We start from the raw sequence: 19075 nt of genomic DNA on the forward strand, positions 1-19075 counted from the left end.
CCATCCATGGGCTGGCTTTCAAGAATGCTGGCCGGCCAGCATATGCGTTCCTCCTCAGGCAGATCTGACGGTGCATAGGCCTGGAGATCAGTGGGGCAGACCACCACCTCCTGACGTCAGCGCACTGTCCCAGGATCGCCTCCTCCTGACGTCAGTGTGCCAAATTTCTTCTTAAAAATGAAGGAGTCTTCCCGCCAGAAGTGGCAGCAGAGAACAAGGCACATACGCTGATGTCACGGAGGAGAGATTCCTCTATTTTCTATCTGCAAGCAAGCAAGGCAAGAGTTGGCTGGTTGATAAAAGTGGATCCCAAGGGAAAAAATCGTGACAAACACTGTTGTAGAGGGAAGCCTGGTGGAAACCTTGCACGTCTATTTTTGTTCCTAAATCAATTATCTTATGCTGCCCACTTTAAATGAGTGGGTGGCTCGGTAGCATAGTCGCTAGCACTATTGTTTCACTGCGCCAGGGTTCCAGGTTCGATTCCCGGCTTGGGTCATTGTCTGTGCGGAGTTTGCACATTCTCCCCGTGACTGCGTGGGTTTCCTCCAGGTGCTCCGGTTTCCTCCCACCAGTTTGATTTTGATTTGATTTATTATTGTCACATGTATTAGTATACAGTGAAAAGTATTGTTTCTTGCATGCTGTACAAACAATGCATACCGTACATAGGGAAGGAAGGAGAGACTGCAGAGTATAATGTTACAGTTATAGCAAGATGTAGAGAAAAGATCAACTTAATACAAGGTAGGTCCTTTCAAAAGTCTGATGGCAGTAGGGAAGAATCTGTTCTTGAGTCGGCTGGTACATAACCTCAAACTTCGGTATCTTTTTCTTGACGGAAGAAGGTGGAAGAGAGTATGTCTGGGGTGTGTGGGGTCCTTAATTATGCTGGCTGCCTTTCCGAGGCAGCGGGAATTGTAGACCGGGTTGATGGATGGGAGGCCTGTTTGCGTGATGGATTGGGTTACATTCACGACCTTTTGTAGTTTCCTGCAATCTTGGGCATAACAGGCTCCATACCAAGCTGTCATACAACCAGAAAGAATGCTTTCTATGGTGCATCTGTAGACGTTGGTGACCTGTACACCTAAAAACCTGAAGCTCACGACTTTTTCTACTTCGTTCCCATTGATGTAGACAGGGGCATGTTCTCCACTACGCTTCCTGAAGTCGATGACAATCTCCTTCGTTTTGTTGACATTGAGGGAGAGATTATTGTTGTCGCATCAGTTCACCAGATTCTCTATCTCATTCCTGTACTCTGTCTCGTCATTGTTTGAAATCCCGAAAGATGTGCTGTTAGGTAATTTGGACATTCTGAATTCTCCCTCTGTGTACCTGAACAGGCGCCGGAATGTGGCGACTAGGGACTTTTCACAGCAACTTCATTGCAGTGTTAATATAAGCCTGTTTGTGACAATAATATAGATAAAAATTAAAAAAATTATTCCTGGCTGCGACAGCTGCTTCAATATCCAAATCAGTCACCTGTGCCTTTTGTGGCACATAGCACTGAGTGGTCTGTCCCCGAGCCTGACGAAACTTAACTTGCAGTCCTTAAAAGAACTGCTGGCCATCTTTATGGAAAAGGTATTTTATTTACTGAAGAAAAATTATTTATCTGGGGTCGAGAGGAGTGGGAGAGTTTCTCTAGGACTAACAGAAATTTTTAGCCTAAAGCAGGCTTGTTTTCATCTGTCCCTGCTACCACCTCTCCCGGTGCCATCAACAGACCTTTCCCGCTGGCAGGCAGCATGGTACAACTGACTGATTTTCTGTCACAGGGAATTGGGAAGATGCTGCCGCCAAAATGGAAAAATGTCAAGAAGCCCTAGAGCTGAGAACTCATGTTCGGCCTCTCAATTACCATACTTTAAATACGTATTTGGGGGTCAGTTAGCTCAGCTGGTTGGACGGCTGGTTTGTGATGCAGAGCAATGCCAACAGCGCAGGTTCAATTCCCGTACCGGCTGAGGTTATTCATGAAGCAATTTTGGAGTGACTCATGAATATACAATTTGTTCCAATTGCGATCACAGCCCCTTGGTGGCCACGTTTGCGAGGTGAGATGTCCCTGTGTCTACATAATAGCAGTTTTAAGGAACCCCCTTACTGCAAGTAATAATATTCAGCCTTGCCCCTTTACCTGCGATGTGATGACCCGTGGGTTAAATCACAATCAGTCAGCTCTCTCTCAAAGGGGAGAGCAGCCGATCGCCCTCTGGGACAGTGTAGAGTCATTTACATTTATTTTATAACGTGATTTAAAAACAGGAAATGCTGGAAAATCCGTTAATTTTTTCTAATTTATTTCATATTTCCAGTATTTCTCATTATCTTGAGGGAACATGATTCCTGTGAGTCAACACTTTAGTTAAATTCTACTTTTTGGTGGGAATTTGGAAGTCTATTCACCCTGTGAAAAATTAGTCAAGGAATATTGTTACAGTTTTAATATTAAAACATTGAGCCAATATTATTGTATTATATTAGTTTCACAATAAATAGTTCAAAGAATTATTCGCTTAACTGAAGATTTAAGAGTCAAATATACATCTTGAAGATAGTATGGCAGGGAAAAAGTATGCCATAATTCACAACCTGCAGAGAATAAATATGCAGGGCTTAATTATTTTTCTGGGCCACGTGGAAATGTCCGGAAATGTTTTGGGAGGAATGACCTGTGCATTCATTTATTTCTTTTCTTTTATAAATTTAGAGTACCCAATTCATTTTTTCCCCAATAAGAGGCAATTTAGCGTAGCCAATCCACCTACCCTGCACATCTTCTGGGTTGTGGGGGCGAAACCCATGCAAACACGGGGAGAATGTGGAAACTCCACATGGACAGTGACCCAGAGGCGGGATCGAACCTGGGACCTCGGTGCCGTGAGGCAGCAGTGCTGACCACTGCGCCACCGTGCTGCCCTTAATTTATTTTTAAACAAAGGATAGATTTAAAGCTAGGAATACATGCTGAATGCAGTTTTTTTTTGATGTGATGTGAAATAAATTGAGCAATTATGGAGTGACTCATGAATATACAATTTGTTCCAATTGCGATCACAGCCCCTTGGTGTCCATGTTTGCGAGATGAGATGTCCCTGTGTCTACATAATAGCAGTTTTAAGGAACCACCTTACTGCAAGTAATAGTATTCAGTATCCCTGCAGACAATTTTCCTTTCCAACATCTTTTATTTAGTAGCAAAGCGTGTATTTGATTTGTTTTTCTCTATGAATCTCTAGCTCAGGATGTGTACTAAATTCGTGCTGCTTTCAATAATGGATCCCATATAATCTAGCAGCAAGGTTGTTTCTGCATTGGAAACTTTCTATATTTTGGTCCCTGCTGCTGAGTATGCATTCATCTTTGACAATATGTGATCGTATTTAGCATGCAGGTTGGTTAAAACTATTTGAGCCCTAATTAGGCACTGCGACATTTCCTTTCAGTCGTGGCTCAGTTGCCTTTAACTCTTGTTTGACTCAGAAGCTTGTGCATTCAAGTACCACTCCAGAGACACAGGAGCATAAAAATCCGGGCTGACACTGTAGTGCCGAGGGAGTGCTGCACTCTTGGAGGTGTCAAATCTGCTCTATCTTGTGATTGTAAAAGATCCCACAGCACTTTATCACAGAAGGGTGGGGGAGTTATGGCCATTACCTTGGCGAATAGTTATCCCTCCAATAACATGGCAAAACAGATTATCTGGTCATAATTACATTGCAGCTAGTGGGAGCGTGCTATATGCAAACTAACTCATGTCTTCTACATTGTAACAAGTGACTACACTTCAAATCTGTAAAGCCCTTTAGCCGTCCTGTGGCCATGAAAGGTGCTATTACAGGTCGTGATTTTCCGGTTGTTCATACTGGCGGGATCTTCTAGTCATGCCAATGGTGATCCGACACACAGGTTCTCCGGCAGCGGAAAGTTCCGAACAGCTGTAAACCCTGTTGAGGGCATCAGGACCTTCCAATGGCGGGCCGCCCCCACTGCTGCGAAACATTCCGTGAGGGCAGAAAATCCTACTCTACCTATTTCCACATTTTGCTCTCCCTTTCTCAGGTAAGATTCTCTGGCATTTTCTTGTTGCAGATATAGTTGCAGTGCTGCTCGTTCGTGGAACCAAATGTTCTTTTTATTGCTTGTGGTTGAATTTCACTTTGTGATTGTGAAAGATTTTCTCAAGGCTCAATGTGAATTGGCCAATGTGAAAAAGTCCTGCAAAACTGGACATTGAATGAGCAAATAGGAGTTGCTCAAGCAAACCTGTAGCAACAATATCAACATTAATCAAATGGGGCTAATAATTCTCAAGGGGATTCACACATGGGTTTGTAATATTGGAATCCATGTGTAGCTTTGAACTTTAGGCTTCTCAAGTACGGAGTTTTAGTGCTGTGTAAATTGAAATTTCAACCATCTGCTCCCCAACATTAAATATTATCTTCTCTTTAACTTTTAAAAACTTTGTTCATGTGACATGGGTGTCATTGGCTATGCCAGCATTTGTTGCCCATCCCTGAGAGCATTTAAGAGTTAACTACAGAGTCAACTACATTACTGTGGATCTGGAGTAGGCCAGACCAGATAAGGACGACAGATCTTTTTCCCTAAAGGGCATGAGTGAACCAGATGAGGTTTTTAAGACAGTCGACAGCGGTATCATGGTCACCGTTATTGAATTCAAATGTCACCATCTGCCAAGGCACAATTGAACCCGGGTCCTCAGAGCATGACTCTGGGTTACTAGTCCAATGATAATACCACTGCACCACAGCCTCCCCATTATTACTGAAAAAAGAGACATGCTATCAAAGCTTTTCATTTTGCACTCATCAGGACAGATGCAAGAATGCCAAATTTCAAAGGGAAAGCAACAATTTACACTCATGACAAAAGGGTGCTGATTGGTTGGCAAGCTAACTCGGTTTGGTCTAGATGTTGCCATGGATATTGCAGCAGGCAACTATTGTCCTCCAAGATTTTGGTTAATTCAGAAAGGATGCAATGCCTGGACATGTTCCTTTGCCTGCAGAGGACATGTCCCTGAGTGTCAATATACCTCGCTTCTAGCAAGCATAAGTGAGCCACATTGTGATCATCTTAAATTGGCTGTTTGTGTAATTCCTGCTTGGAATCAGATTTAACATTAGATATTATGTTCTGAATTTTGCAGGCACGGATTAGTAGAGTATAGTCAGTACTCAACCAATTGTGTAAAGCTAAAGGGACGTGCTGTTTGATATAATCCACCATTCACTGGGGCACACAGTCTATCCCTAACCAGGCAACACACTGCCATTGTAATTCATATACTACATTACTCACTTGTATCATAGAATCATAGAATTTACAGTGCAGAAGGAGGCCATTCGGCCCATCAAGTCTGCACCGGCCCTTGGAAAGAGCATGCTACTCAAGCCCATGCCTCCACCCTATCACCGTAACCCCACTTAACTTTTTTGGACACAAAGGGCAATTTAGCATGGCCAATCCACTTAATCCGCAGCATCTTTGGACTGTGGGAAGAAACCGGAGTGAACAGAGGAAACCCACGCAGACACGGGGAGAATGTGCAGACTCCGCACAGACAGTGACTCAAGCTGGGAATCAAACCTGGGACCCTGGAGCTGTGAAGCAACTGTGCTAACCACTGCACTACCGTGCTGCCCATGCATGGTATGATAGGCAGAATGTCTTTTTAGCTTGGTGGCAGCATTAGTGGATAATACCACTGGTGTTGCTACTGCATAGTAACAGAATAAAATGGCTAGCTTAATCTTTTGCTCAGATTTTTTGCGATATTGTATCCCTCCAGGGTAATTTGAGGTAGAACGGCCACTCTCATGTCTCTTAGATGTAGAGGAGATCTCAATGTGAGTGGTGAATAGCATGTACTGAATTGAAAGGAGTACTGGTAAATCACTGTTTTACCTGGAAGGGCCTTGGATGGTGGCAACGGAGGATGTACATATGAATATAAAAATTAGGAGCAGGAGTAGGCCACTCGGCCCCTCGCGTCTTCTCTGCCATTCAATAATATCATGGTTGATCTGCTTCTAACTTCAATTCCACATTCCTGATTACCCCCTCTCACCCTCTTGTTAATCAAGCTAGCTCTTCCTTCAAAATATTCAAAGACCCTGCTTCATCTGCCTTTTTAAAAAGAGAGTTCTAGAGACCCACACTCCTCTAGGAGAAAAAATGCTCCTCATCTCTGTCTTAAATGAGAGACCCTTGTTCTTAAAAGGTGACCCCTAGTTCTAGATTCTCCGACAAGAGGAAACATCCTCTTCACATCCACCCTATCTTAAAGGTTTTGATCAAGTTGCCTCTTATTTTTTTGAACTCATGCTAGCTTGTAGTAGGATTCGCAATGTCCCATTGAACCGCATATCAGTCAGAAAATGGGTTTCATGTCCTGCGTCAAACCAATTGCGTGTCTCACCTGCTGCTGCAGGTGCAGGGGCAGCACTCAGAAAACGCACCTGGCCTTTCTAGAAATCTCTTCAGAACAAAGAGACAACTTTAAAAAAAATCTATTTAAAAAAATGAACAGCTGCTAAAAATGGATTGCATTAGAATTAATGGACCATTTAGAGCTATATTAGCAAACAATGGAAATCCTTCCTTTTGAAGCTACCTGGGCCTGTCAATCAAGAGGCTTTTAAAAGGAAATGGCCCACGAAACTGAATGTAAACAACGCAGTTCAAAGCTTTTAGATTTCAAGGCATGCACAAAGATTGACAATTATAATGAGCAATCAAATTGACTGTGATAACACCACTTCAAAGGTTTCCACAACATTAAAGGGAAGATCTTTAACTTCATCTCACAGATCTTTCATGCATACAGATAAAACAAAGTTTTTAAGGCTGCAGATGGGAAGAAGTTCACTTTACTTTAACAGGAATGGGACCTGTTAGTGGGTTTATACCCTGACCCTCTCAGAGCCAAGATAAAGCCAAGTCAGGTGAAGAAAATGTCCAAGTGCCATGGAATGGCACCTGAGCAGCGTGCCTAGTGCCAGCGGGAATCACTCTGGAACGGGAGAATCACACCCAGGTGTTGCACACCTGTGTTTGCAATGAAAGATACCATAAGAAAGGAAGGGAGAATTGAGGGTGCAGTGGGAATGCCCCCTTTAGAATGCTGAAAGGGGGGAGAGAGGGGAAAATTTGTTTGATGGTGGCATCACACTGGAGTTGGTGAAAATGGCAGAGGATGATCAGTTGAATTTGTGCAAATAACAGCACCGGTATCTTTCATTTGGTGCTTTACAGCCTTCTGGACTAATAAGTTCCAGGATTTTAATGTATAACCTCTGACCCCATTTCTTTGGATGCCAGCTAATGGCCATGATTTTGCTCTTCCTATTTGCACATTCTCTACATCCATCATATATTTCTTTACTTGTCTCATTACCATCCTTTTTGTTGCCTTTGTCATTTAATCTCTCCTGCATTCTGTCCTATCACAGACCTTCCTTTTTGCTTGTTCTCTGCTTTCCATGCCTTTATACTTATTTAAAACCTCTCCACATCTTTCACTTTATCCAGTACCGACCTGAATCAGGAACTCTGTTTCTCTCTCCACAGAGTTAAGTATTCATATTAACATTGGTAAAGCTTAGTACATGAAATGCCTCCTCCGAAGAAGCCCAGAGCACTGCAGAAGAAGGTCTGCAGAGCATCATTCCTAGTTGCTGAATATCAAATAAAGCTGGTTTTCTCAAGTTTGTGAATTAATGACAACAGAGAAGACCCAAACTCTGAAGCTTCTGCAAGTCCACAAGGAATTTGTCATTGTCCTCACTGACTTCTAAGACATTGTAAAGCATAATATGAATGTCATTCTTATGACAATAAAAGTCATTCTTCAGGCAGGCATTGCACAATTAAATAGGACATGTTCTCTTAGCCATTTATCATTTTGGTTAAGATCTTGCACGTTCTGCAATGTGTCACTTTGATTATGATGTCAGAACAAATCACTGAAGACTGTCAAGATTCTGTGGTTGGGGCTTCAGAAATTTCTGAATGTGAACCTTATACTTTGCTCATACAGGAGTCTTTACAAGTGTTCATGCCAAGGTCAGGTTAGATCTACAACATCAGTGGTAGGGGGCAGTCATCCAACAGACAATTTGCTGAAATACAGTGCAAGAAAAGGTAAACGCACTGCATTTGAAATTTGTATATTTTACACTTGTTATTCACCACAAAACAGGCACACTGCATACCAATTTAGCAGAGAGACTGCTAGGGCCAATCTGCACAGGTTGGGTTCAATTTGGGCGTCAAAGTTGCCATCCCAAGAGGAAAACCTAAATCAGCGGCTCGACTTGTTCAATTTGCCAAAAGCCGGTTAATGCTCCCGTTTAAAATGGGTTCCCAGAAAGCACAACTGGCCTGCCATGCTCAGGAATCTTCAATGATACTGCAGGCAACGAGTGACATATAAACCACTTTCAAAAAAAGTTAAAGTAACAAGAGTAGATTGCTCCCATCCCCCCCCCCCCCCCCCGTCATATTTGAGACCCCTCCCAGAATGTAGGCAAGTGCTGCCGTCACCCGCCTATAATGATTTTCTTCATTGGGGCAGGTTGCCAAACAATTTTGACAGGTGCTGGCAGCTTGTGCTGAAGATATAGATACGGCTCAAGGCTCAATTTCAGGTTGGTCAAGTGACTCACAGTTTGGGCACTCAGCCTGAGCCCAAAGGTCGGGGCCAAGCTAATTTCTACCCGTCTCTTTCAAAATGCAAAGGAAAAGCAGGTTCAACGTTGAGTTTTGCCGTACAAACGAATGCTGTTTCCAATCAGGGCTTTGGGATTGTTTTCCACGGCACCAGAATCGAACAAATACTTTTCTTTGGACTACTTATATCAAGTAATTTCAAGATGGAATTCAACTATTTACCATAAAGTCTGAACATTTAAGGAATAAATTGCATGTTCTTTCATCCTTCTCTTGTGCCTTTATTCCTCGCCTTTCCTCTACATCTCATCAAAGAAATAAAGCCCTGCCATTTTCTCTTCTGCAATGTAGCTATCAAGCCTGTCGATTTGCATTTTTCACATCATTAAAGGAATACTCCAGAGTGTATGTTTAAATAAATGGAACACAAATTTATTCTTACAAGTGCCCCAAATCCCCAAATGTGTGGCTCACTGTTGCTGAAAAATAATACTTCCACCACTGCCTCCGATGGTTGCCATCATTATTTTTGCCTTGTTTGAATTATTTCATTTGAATTGGTTACTCAACGATTTGCAGAACGTTGCAATCCTCTGCCAGTCTTCGAATTGAGATTCACTGCAGAGCAAAGAGGAAACTAGATATAAGTTTGTTCTTTCCTAAGAGGAGAAAGAATGGAGGAGAAAAATTGGAGGAGCAAGTTCAGCTGGATTCATTTCTTTGTTAGTTGGGGTTTTGATGCATTATTTGTAGATGAAATAGTGGAGAATCATCTTGGGAGGCGGCGGAAGTAACTGGCAAACGTCCCACTGAAAATGTTCACACGCATAAAAATTACTTTCCTTATGTCAAAACAGAAAGTATAATTCTGTGTCTGTGGACAATGTTTTCCCTTTCAATATTGGGGGAAATGCATTTCATAGACATGGGGCGCGATTCTCCACTCCCACGCCGGTTGGGAGAATCGCCTGGGCCGCCAAAATTTCCGGGGACACCGGTCCGACGCCCTCCCGCGATTCTCCCAAGCGGCGGGAACGGCCCGGTCGAGTTTCGCGGGCCGCAGGCCGGAGAATCGCTGGAGACACCCAAAATGGCGATTCTCCGGCACCCCCGCGATTCTGAGGCCCGGATGGGCCGAGCGGCCAGGCCAAAACGGAGGGTTCCCCCCCGGCGCCGTCCACACCTGGTCGCTGCAGTCGTGGGCGGTGCGTGAACGCTGGGGGGGGCGGCCTGTGGGGGGGGCGAGGGGGGATCCTGCACCGGGCTTCACCTGCAATGTGGGTGCCCACCGATCGTCGGGCCGTCCTCTCTGAAGGAGGACCTCCTTCCTTCCGCGGCCCCGCAAGATCTGTCCCCCATCTTCTTGCGGGGCAGATTTGGACAGGACGGCAACCACGCATGCGCGGGTTGGCGCCGGCCAACCTGCGCATGCGCGGATGACGTCCGTTATGCGGCGCCGGCCGCGTCATCTATGCGGCGCCGCTTTTACGCAGGCGACAAGGCCTGGCGCGGGTAGATGACGCGGCCCCGATACTGGCCCATTGTCAGGGCCTGAATCGGTCGGGACCGGGACCGTTCCGCGCCGTCGTGAATCTCGACGGCGTTCACGACGGCACGGCCACTTCGGCGCGGGAGTGGAGAATCCCGCCCATGATTGTTCAATAAATTACAAATGTGGTATTTATGAATAAAAAATTGCGTGGGGTTTTTGAAAAATAAACGCCTTCGCAAAAATTCCAGATCAGAGTTATTTGAACAAATTCGGGCTCTTCAAAAAAAAAAAGAGTCAATTATTGAATGCAATGCAGTTAACTTAAATCTGGAAGTGTCATTGATTAACAAGAAGAAACTGGTTTCCTTTTATATTTTTCATATGTTATTTGGGGCATCTATTTTCTTTCTAGATGATCTAAGGATAGGTATTTACTTAAAGTTCTAACTTCCCTGTTGGTTGGAATAAGGAAGATTGTTTACACAGTCAAGTCCTTATGATGTGATTGTAAGCTGATTTTAGTTTTATTTATTGGCATGATGTAACACTAAATTAGTATTTATTGCCCAATCGTAGCTATTCCAATGAGTTGTTGGTGGACGTTCTTCTGAATGGTGAGTGGTATGATATAGCTGATTGCATGGCTTGTTACTTCAGAAAGCAGTTAAGTGCCAACCATGCTGCCACTTGACTGGAGTTATGACAGGCTTCCTCCTCTTATGGTCATTAGTAAGCCAGGGAAAGAGTTGGAATTCCGTCTGCAATTAGACATGGAAGTACAACTTTTTGAATTCCATGGAATGCTGTCTCGGGAGAAGAGATTGAACCATTGGGAGTTGAGGAGTCATTGAGTTACCAGCTTTAGGGGGAAATCAGAGGCTAGAAATCAAAAAGTGGGGAATTGAAATCCCTCAGCAGAGAGATAGAGGGCGAAATTCTCCCCCAACGGCGCGATGTCCGCCGACTGGCGCCCAAAACGGCGCCAATCAGACGGGCATCGCGCCACCCCAAAGGTGCGGAATGCTCCGCTTCTTTGGGGGCCGAGCCCCGACATTGAGGGGCTAGGCTGACGCCGGAGGGATTTCCGCCCCGCCAGCTGGCGGAAACGGCGTTTGTTGCCCCGCCAGCTGGCGCGGAAATGACATCCCCGGGCGGCGTATGCGCGGGAGTGTCAGCGGCCGCTGACATTTTCCCGCGCATGCGCAGTGGGGAGAGTCTCTTCCGCCTCCGCCATGGTGGAGGCCGTTGCGGAGGCGGAAGGGAAAGAGTGCCCCCATGGCACAGGCCCGCCCGCGGATCGGTGGGCCCCGACCGCGGGTCAGGCCATCGTGGGGGCACCCCCCGGGGTCAGATCAGCCCGCGCCCCCCCCTCCCCAGGACCCCGGAGCCCGCCCACGCCGCCTTGTCCCGCTGGTAAATACCTACTTTAATTTACGCCGGTGGGACAGGCAATTTCTCGGCGGGACTTCGGCCCATCCGGGCCGGAGAATTGAGCGGGGGGGCCCGCCAACCGGCGCAGCCCGATTCCCGCCCCCGCCCAATCTCCGGTACCGGAGACTTCGGCAACCGGCAGGGGCGGGATTCACGGCGGCCAACGGCCATTCTCCGACCCGCTGGGGGGTCGGAGAATGACGCCCAGAGTTTCAATGAAATTTTGTGAATCACAGTGGTCACTGATATCTGGGTGGATTTCTGCGAAATCCATAGGTTCTGTCTTGTAGCTTCTCCCATTTAATGTGCAGTGTTGTGTGTTTGAACATATTAACAAGGAACAGGAGTAGGCCATTGAGGCCCTCAAGCCTGCTACGCCATTTAGTAAGATCATGGCTGATCTGATAGTAATCTCAAATCTGCACTCCATCTACTCCCGATAACCTATCACTTCCTTACTTCCCAAGAATCTATCCACCTCTGTCTTAAAAATATTCATAGACTCTAGTTCCACAATCTTTTCAGGAAGAGTGTTCCAAAACCCATGTCCCATTGAGTTCGACCACAGTTTCCCTGTTTATTCATATTTACCTCATGGTAATTCTACATGTTAAAGTATAAGATAAATGTTAAAGGTTATTTTACTCTTCTGGGCCACGCATTCTCTCATTTCGTGCTTCACAAAAGCCATTTTCATAGCATTCTTTCTGTTCGTCATCCTTCTGATCCTACCCAGTAGTTGGGATGCTTACGTTAATTTCAGGGTGCACCCTTTTTACACCCACATGTGAACCACCTGTGGGTTGTGACCCCGACATTGAAAAAGCCTATCCGAATGGTTAGGCTTTATCTGTTTTGACAAAAATCACGGGTCCTTAACCAGATCATAACAACACAAAGCAAGAAACTACAGGCCAGTTAGCTTAACATGTATCATGGGGGAAATGCTGTAATCTATTATTAAAGAGATTATAGCAAGGCATTTAGAAAATTTCAATGTAGTTAGGTAGAGTCAACTTGGTAAAATAGCAAAATACTGCGGATGTTGGAATCTGAATGCAAAGCAGCGAATCAACGTGATGTTGTGAAACGGAAATCATGTTGACTAATTTATTAGCGTCTTTTGGTAGAGGGGAACATGTGGATGTATTGTACTTAAATTTCCAGAAGGCATTTGACAAAGTTCCACATCAAAGATTGCCATGGAAGGTAAGAGCTCATGCTATTGGGGGTAATATACATGCATGGATAGAAGGTTGGTTGGCTAATGGCAAACAGAGAGTAGGTACAAACGGGTAATTTCCAGTTTGGCAATGAGTGGAGTGCCACATGGATCAGTGCTGAGGCTCCCGCTTGTAACAATTTATTTCAATGACTTGGTTGAAGGGACAAAATGTACAGTTGCTAAATTTGCTGATGGCACAAAGGTCATCAACCCTCCAACCCTCCCTCCAAGCCCCAACTCACAATTAAGGGGTCCCTAGCCCCCTCCCCTCCCCCATGTCCATCCCAACACCTGTGCAGGGTACCCCGGCCCAATAGCCACAGTGCAAAAACTGCTAGCTTAGCACCTTGACAGTGTCAACCTGATTTGTTGGCAGTGCCCCGGTCAGCTGACACTGCCACCTGGGCACCATGGCAATGCCAGGCTGGCATCCAAGTGCCACTGCCAGGGTGCCTGGTGGCATCAGCTGTGCCAGGGTACCACCCTGTCCATAGGGCTGCACTTGGGGGCCTCCGATCCCCTGGGAGACTCCGAGTGCCATTCCGTCTGGTCGCCGTTTGTTGAGACCAGTACTGAACGGCGCTCGCCCGGGGTCTCCGAGGTGAAGGAGGTAAAGGGGGGGCAGGGGTAAGGATTTGAGGGGGTGAAGGACTGTTTGTGGGTAAGGGGAGAGGATGAGAAGGCTCTACACTTACTTGAAAGGAAGTGGACTGATGTTTCTGAGAATGGTGTCGAACCTTTCAACCTGATTGCTTTCATCTCTACCTTGGGTCCAACTCCAACAGTCCCAGCCTCCGAGTAATGAAAGTCCCACCTGTTGGCACTGCCAGGGTGGAGACTAAATTGCAATGTTATGCTTAATATTAATGCTAGCTTCCTTTCTTCAACCAGAAAATTCTGGCCCTGGACTCCAATGGTAAAATTGCCAGGAGAGACTACACTAAACTAGGGTTGCAGTCCCTATAACTAAGAATGTGAGGACATCATTCTATTGAGATCTTCAAGATATTAAGGAAAACAGATAGTGTAGAGAGCCACATAAGGAAATAGTAAGGCAGCAGCCAAACCCTGCCCACGATGGAAAATCTGATGGTCCAGCCAAAAGCCCATTGACTTTGGGCGGGAACCTCCTGTCCCGTGGCGGCGACGGCGACGGCGACGGCGGGGGGGGGGGGGTAGGTCTGGAAAATCCCATCAGTAGGCCTTAAGGGCATAGAGATAGAAAGGCAGGGAATGAAGGGAGAGAACATGAGGGCGTAGGATATTTGTTGCTACAGGCCCGACCCCTGGTGGGGCGATTGACATCGGGAATGTTCAGCAGGCCAGTATTAGCGGAGGCCGGATATCTTGAATGATTGTGAGACTAGAGAGTACAGAGATAGAGAGGGACGAGCTCACAGTGGGATTTGAAAACAAAGGGAAAGCATGAAGGAGAGACTTCACCCTCCAAAGCATTTTCGCTCTGATGCATGTCTTCTCTTTGTACTATTTGATTTATCAACTGCCATTTCTTATTTTATACTGTTGATAAGGTATAAATAATTGCAACGGGAAACCCATTTATTTTTTCCCACCATAAATTAGTACTTTAGTCAATCTACACCCCAGTAACTGACACCAGTTCTTTCTTGGCTGGAAAACAGGGAAAATCAAGTTTGACATGTTTTCATCTTGGGGACTGAAGACTGCAGTTTGTGAACATTAGCATTCACATCATACTCCTGTCACCTGCTGCCTGGTATTACTGATTTCATGTCTGCAGACATTTGGAGGCCAAAGAGCTCATTCCCCCCCCCCACCAAATTTACAGAATGCTGACAGCAGCCAGCTGGATCTGCGGAACTGAATGGAAACAAAAGATAAATGTGGGCATCTGCAGTTCATAAGGAACAAAGTGGCACATTGAAATTAGATTGCAAACTCGCTCGTCAAATTTCAGGGCTTTCACATTAAGCTGATCCAAAGGAATATTTACGGGAATGCTGGAAATGCAACCTTACACAAATCCCGCCCCCCCCCCCCCCCCCCCCCCCCCCCGCCCCCTCCGCCATCGAGGGCTTATCCGGGACGTTGGGTTCAAAAATGTGGCCATACCCATTCTGCTGACGTCACATTCCAGTTACATTTCCTGTGGACCTCATTCGAATGCAAACAAATGTAAAGTGAGCAGAAAGCATCATAAACTACCAAGATCGAAGAAATTGCTGAACCCACATCAGAGGCTGAATTTATTCCAGACAGGAGAGCCGGCGACAGTCCTGTGTCGGGCATTCAGTATCAAGCGCCACTCTAGCACCTAAATGGATAAATAGATAGGGGTATAGGGGCCTTTCCTAAGAGCAAGAGCTCCAGGGGCTGAAATCCCAAGAGCTGGGCAGCACGGTGGCACGGTGGTTAGCACTGTTGCCTCGCGGCACCGAGGTCCTCCGTCTGATGCCTGGCCCCTTGATTAGTCACTAAGGTTCTGTCAATGATGGACAGCTCACCCCACCCACACCCAACATGCCACAGCCTTGTTTTCAGGCACCCTGTGAGACAACTACCCCATCCACTACTGGCTGAATACCAATGGATGGATCATAGAATTTACAGTGCAGAAGGAGACCAATCGGCCCATCGAGTCTGCACTGGCCCTTGGAAAGAGCACCCTATCCAAGTCCACACTTTCACCCTATCCCCGTAACCCAGTAACCCCACCTAACCTTTTTTGGACCTAAGTGGAAATTTAGCGTGGCCAATCCACCTAACCCGCACATCTTTGGACCGTGGGAGGAAACCGGAGCACCCAGAGGAAACCCATGCAGACACGGGCGAAAGTGCAAACTCCGCACAGACAGTGACCCAAGCCGGGAATCGAACCTGGGACCCTGGAGCTGTGAAGCAACTGTGCTAATCACTGTGCTACCGTGCCCCTTAAGTGGGCCACAAGCTTTCCTGCCCTGAATTTAATCAGGGCAGAGCTGGAAAATACAGTGGGCTCAGCACCCAAAGGCATTCAATGTCAATGAATGGAAAAAGGGGATGAACAGGAGCCCAGGTGCTAGAACAACTTACAATTGCATTGACAGAGCATACCATTCCTCCGACAGTAGCGAGGACAATGTATGGAAGAATGATAAGGCCTCCAGGTTGTCTAAATAGACAGGGATAACTTGTGAACATATGAGATAAATATTTGGCGGAGGGGGCAGATATAGGGCACGATTCTCTGGCTGCACTGTCCCCGGCTCCGATTGGAAAGCCCCTAAACAGGTTTAGCGCCGGGCACCGAACCAATTGCGATGTTCCCAATGCTTGGTGCCTGACGCAATTGGTTCACGCCCTCGCTGAGGGCAATGAGTCTTAAAGCTCATTTAAGTATGCCTACCTCATTCGAGACCGGAGTCTCTTGGCTCCTGGGAGTCACTAGCTCAATCGGCGTGAATGGCTACTGGTCTCCATCAACAGAGACCTTAAGACCATAGGAAATAGGAACAAGAGTAGACCATTCAGCCCTTCGAGCCTGCTCCGCTATTTAATAAGATTGTGGCCTGATCTAACACTCTTTCCTGCCTTATCTCTGTAATCCTTAATATCACTACTGATTTAAAACCTATCAATCACAACCTTACAAAATGTTCAAGGTCTCGGCCTCCACAGATTCCTGGGACAAAGAATTTGAAAGGTTCATTACTCTTTGAGAGAAGAAATTCTTCCTCAAATCCTCCTTAATGAGTACCCACTTATTGGCCATTTTAAATTGCCCCTCAGTGTACAAAGGTTAGGTGGCGTTATGGGGATAGGGAATGGGATTGGCTTAGTTAGGGTGCTCTTTTGGAGGATGGGCGCAGACTCAATGGTCTCCTGTACTGTAGCTATATTTTGAGAAGGCTCTGCTTGGTGTTCTATGCATCTGCACCGACCCTCTGAAAGAGCACCCCACCCAAGCCCACTTCCCCTCCCTATCCCAATAATTCCTTCACCTAACATTCACATCTTTGGACATTAAGGGGCAATTTAGCATGGCCAATCCAGCTAACCTACACATCTTTGGACTTCACTTCAAAGAACAAAACAAAGAACAAAGAACAATACAGCACAGGAATAGACCCCTCGGCCCTCCAAGCCTGCGCCGACCATGGTACCTGCCTAAACTAAAACCGTCTGCACTTACGGGGTCCGTATCCTTCCATTCCCACCCTATTCATAGATTTGTCTAGATGCCCCTTAAATGCCGCTATCGTACCTGCTCCCACCATCTCCCCAGGCAGCGCGTTCCATATATTTACCACCCTCTGTGTAAAAAACTTGCCTCGCACATCTTTGCCAATTTTTATATTCAATGCCCTAACCGATGAAGGACAGCATGCCATATGCCTTCTTGACCGCCTTATCCACATCGGTGGAGATGCACTCCCAGATCGCTCTGCCTGTCAGTACTCGCAAGCGTTCTCCCATTTATTGTGTAATTCGTACATGCATTCTACCTTCCAAAGTGCATTACCTCACACTTGTCCAGATTAAACACCATCTGCCATTTCTCCACCCAAGACTCCAACCAGTTTATATCCTGCTGTATCCTCTGACAATCCTCTTCACTATCCACAACTCCACCAATTTTTGTGTCGTCTGCGAACTTACTAATCATAGAATCGTAGAATTTACAGTGCCAAAGGAGGCCATTCGGCCCATTGAGTCTGCACTGGCCCTTGGAAAGAGCATCCTACTTAAGCCCACGCCTCCACCCTACCCCCGTAACCTAGTAACCCCACATAACCTTTTTGGACACTAAGGGCAATTTAGCATGGACAATCCACCTGCACATCTTTGGACTGTGTGAGGAAATCGGGGCACCCGGCGGAAAGCCACGCAGTCGCAGAGGGAATGTGCTGACTCCGCACAGACAGTGACCCAAGCCGGGAATCGAACCTGGGACCCTGGAGCTGCGAAGCAACTGTGCTAACCACTGTGCTAGCGTGCTCTGACTGTGAGATGTGGCAGGTCCGGGAGGCTTCCAGCGTCCCGGATGGCTTCATCTGCAGAAAGTGCACCCAACTGGAGCTCCTCACAGACCGCATGGTTCGGTTGGAGCAGCAATTGGATGCACTTAGGAGCATGCAGGTGGCGGAAAGCGTCATAGATCGCAGTTATGTACATGTGGTCACACCCAAAGTGCAGGCAGAGAAATGGGTGACCACCAGAAAGGGCAGGCAGTCAGTGCAGGAATCCCCTGTGGTTGTCCCCCTCTCGAACAGATATACCCCTTTGGATACTGTCGGGGGGATAGCCTATCAGGGGAAAACAGCAGCAGCCAGAGCAGTGGCACCACGGCTGGCTCTGATGTTCAGAAGGGAGGGTCAAAGCGCAGAAGAGTAATAGTAATAGGGGACTCTATAGTCAGAGGCACAGATAGGCGCTTCTGTGGACGTGAAAGAGACTCCAGGATGGTATGTTGCCTCCCTGGTGCCAGGGTCCAGGATGTCTCCGAACGGGTAGAGGGCATCCTGAAGGGGGAGGGCAAACAGGCAGAGGTCGTTGTACATATTGGTACTAACGACATAGGCAGGAAGGGGCATGAGGTCCTGCAGCAGGAGTTCAGGGAGCTAGGCAGAAAGTTAAAAGACAGGGTTGTAATCTCGGGATTACTCCCTGTGCCACATGCCAGTGAGGCCAGAAATAGGAAGATAGAGCAGCTAAACACGTGGCTAAACAGCTGGTGTAGGAGGGAGGGTTTCCATTATCTGGACCACTGGGAGCTCTTCCGGGGCAGGTGTGACCTGTATAAGAAGGACGGGTTGCATCTAAACCGGAGAGGCATAAATATCCTGGCCGCGAGGTTTGCTAGTATCACACGGGAGGGTTTAAACTAGTATGGCAGGGGGGTGGGCACGGGAGCAATAGGTCAGAAGGTGAGAGCATTGAGGGAGAACTAGGGAATAGGGACAGTGTGGCTCTGAGGCAGAGCAGACAGGGAGAAGTTGCTGAACACAGCGGGTCTGGTGGCCTGAAGTGCATATGTTTTAATGCAAGAAGTATTACGGGTAAGGCAGATGAACTTAGAGCTTGGATTAGTACTTGGAACTATGATGTTGTTGCCATTACAGAGACCTGGTTGAGGGAAGGGCAGGATTGGCAGCTAAACGTTCCAGGATTTAGATGTTTCAGGCGGGATAGAGGGGGATGTAAAAGGGGAGGCGGAGTTGCGCTACTGGTTCGGGAGAATTTCACAGCTGTAC

This window comes from Scyliorhinus torazame, chromosome 10, assembly GCF_047496885.1.
Source record: "Scyliorhinus torazame isolate Kashiwa2021f chromosome 10, sScyTor2.1, whole genome shotgun sequence".
NCBI lineage: Eukaryota > Metazoa > Chordata > Chondrichthyes > Carcharhiniformes > Scyliorhinidae > Scyliorhinus > Scyliorhinus torazame.